This window comes from Rhea americana, unplaced genomic scaffold (assembly GCF_003343005.1).
Source record: "Rhea americana isolate MKP2758 unplaced genomic scaffold, rheAme1 scaffold_24, whole genome shotgun sequence".
In the NCBI taxonomy this organism is placed as follows: domain Eukaryota; kingdom Metazoa; phylum Chordata; class Aves; order Rheiformes; family Rheidae; genus Rhea; species Rhea americana.
The window spans coordinates 242,392-245,343 of NW_028186357.1; positions in this window are offsets into that span (position 1 = coordinate 242,392).

A 2,952-nucleotide genomic window follows, 5' to 3' on the forward strand; every position below is an offset into this window, starting at 1 on the left:
CCCCCCCCATAAGCACTTTAATGCGCGTTCGCAGCCCGGCTGATCCCCGCAGCCGCGGAAATATTAGGTTGACGGATGCGGTCTGTCGCCGGCGCTCCCTCCGCGGGTCCGCCTGTCAGCCCGCCGCCGATGACATTAACGCGGGCAGAAAGCGATGACAAATGCCCGTTATCAGGGAACGAGGCCTGTGACAAATCGCACGGCGCCTCGCGAGCGGCCCCATTACGCTGTAATAAAAAAAGATGGATGGCCCCGCGCGCCGGGGCCCGGCGCTAATGCGATTTTCGCCTGCTCTCGCCGGGCTCTAATTAAGGCGGAAACCGGCGAGCGCCCGGGCGGCCGCGGCGCCGGTGGCACGGGCCGGGACGCGGGGCCGGCGGGGACGCGGCCGCCTCCGTCCCCCGCCTCCGTGCCTCAGTTTCCCCCTGCTTCTCCCCCGGAAAACTTCCTGTTGCTCAGCCCGGAGTGAAGCAGACCAGCTGTTTTCTCTTCTTATTTCATTTTTTTTTTTTTTTTTTGGTCATTTCATAAAACTAGCCGAATTGCTTTTTCTTTAGGCTGCACAGCTAAGCCAGTTTTCCTTGGGATGGAGCCATAAGTGATTCCTTGGTGATTTACTAGCAATTTCAGGGAGTTCTCTAAAGCTCCCAGGTATTTACAGCTCTCCGTGCCCCCTCTGCGCCGCGCAGGCCTTCAAACGGGGTTTTACAAACCTGAAATATTGCTGGAGCGAAACCGACCCCAAACGGCAACCATTTCCACCCAGGGCAGCGTATCTCCGCGGTGAAGGCCGCTAGCCGGGGTCTGGTCTCACCTCTCTGTGCTCACCGAATTTTACAGCCTGGAGGTATTTTCAGGCTTTTCCAGAGCAAGACCTTAGCAATGATGTCCTCCAGTATCTTCTTCTGAATGGTGCTCACAACCTCTGATGCTGTCTGGCAACACGGATTTGACCCGCTCTCCGTAAGCCAGTGCTCAGAATAGGTGCAGAGGCCACGGAAAYGGTCTGAAGCAAATCGCCCTTCCTGAGAGGCAGCCAGCAGTGCGCCGAGCCCCCGCTCCCGTCGCTGGCTCAGGCCTTGCTTCCCCATGGGATAGGCTTGTCCTACCCCCACGGGATGGGGCTCGGGTGCTGCACCTGCGTCTGTCCCAGCCGGCACCACGCAAGCCACAAGTAGCTGCTGCCAGAACCTGGCTGAGATGGGGACACATGGACACGGACACGGACACGGACACGGACACCCCCTACAAAAAACACCCCCCCCCAACATCAGCTGTGTGTGTCAGGGGCTTGCAATGGGGTCACGTGAAGGACGTGACAAACACGCTGCGGAGGGCTGGGTCACCAGGCTGCAAGCATTCACCACGGCTTCGCAGTGCAAAAGCTTCTCGGATGAAGAATCAGGAGCCGAAACGTGTTGTCCCTGTGGGAAGCGCTTGCAAAGGCAGCGGGAAGCACGGCGGGACCTCGAGCGACCCGCTGCGACGGCGGCACGGCCGGGCGGTCCCGAGAGGCTCTCGGAGCGCTGCCTGCCCGGCCGCGGAGGTGGTGCCACACGCCACCGAAARCGTGAGCCCTTCCCACGGCAGGCAGACACTGCTACTCCGTGGCAATGTCCTACTGTCTCACGTGGATGTGGTTTGCCACCATCACATCCTCAGCCTTCCCCAGCAGACACCAAAGACAGCGTGCCAGCAAGGCCGGGTCGCATATGCAACATTGACCTGCCGTAAGGGCAAAACCAGTGGCCTTTAACATCCATCATCAGAGGTATAGGGATCTCCAGAAAAAATGCTGCTGACTGCTGTCGGGGTGGGGGGGACACGTTAAGGGAGACATTTGTGCAGGTGTCTTGCAGGGGATGTAATCTTCACACACACACGCACGGCTTTCTGTAGGTCTCAGTGCTCTGCAAGGCCCCTGGGATCCCATGTGGCACCTTGCAGGTGACACCAGCTCAAGCTGCGCGGAAAAAATACTATAGAGAGGGCTCCTCTGGGCAAAATAAAACCAGGGGCTGGGGATCAAGAGACAGGGCAAGCAGAGGGCTAGCGCAGTGCAGCTGCGGGGTGGGAAGTCTCCGAGTGCGGGGAATAGGGTTGGTTTTGCTCACAGTGTCCCCTCCATTGCCTGGGTGAAGCTAGGCTCCTGCTGGGGCAGCAAGGTCCCGGCTGAGGGCACGCTGGTGGCATTAGCCAAGGCACTTCCCTCTCTGGAGCTACACGTGGGTCCTGCCCCTGCCCAAGCACAAGGCAATGGGATCACCCCAGGGTGCAAACGCTGCCCCAGCTCTGCTGCACCGCCGTGGGAGTCTGAAATCTCCCCGCCGACCACTTGTTTTTAAGTTTTGCTCTTGTTGTGCACTTTCAAAAATTTTTAATGCTCTTCCCTAGCAGGGAAGTGGGAATGGCAGCAGCTGCTGGTGGGTGCACACCAGGGTGCTGAGAGGTCTATAGCTGTGCTGGTGCCCCCTCCTTTCTCTCTCCAGGAGAGCAAGGCCTGATGCCTTTAACCCACCTGGAGATGGCAGGACCCTGCCCCAGGGGCTGCTCTCTCCCAGGCTGATACCTGGGGCTGTGCACTCCTTTCCCTGGGAACAACAAGGTTGGAAGGAGGCAGCTGGGAAAAGCAGAGGTGGCTGCCAGCAGGGACAAGGGTGGCAGCTGAAACAGRGGCCCTCAAAGCTCAGCTCCTGTAGCTGACTGCGTTCATGGGCTGGTTATCCAGTCCGGCTGGGAAAGCTTATTGCAAACACCTGGAGTAATAGAGCTGAGAGGGATGTTACAGACTGCTCGCCTTGAGATCCTGCTCTGCTGTGCCTGAGGCAGGTCCTCCTGGGTTCCTACTCTGAGCAGGGCCTGGGCAGGGCAAGAGCTGGGCTCCTGGACCTGGGGCTCTCCTCAGCTCTGCCCCTCAGTTCATTTGTGCCTCGGTTTCCCCTCAGCAAGGAG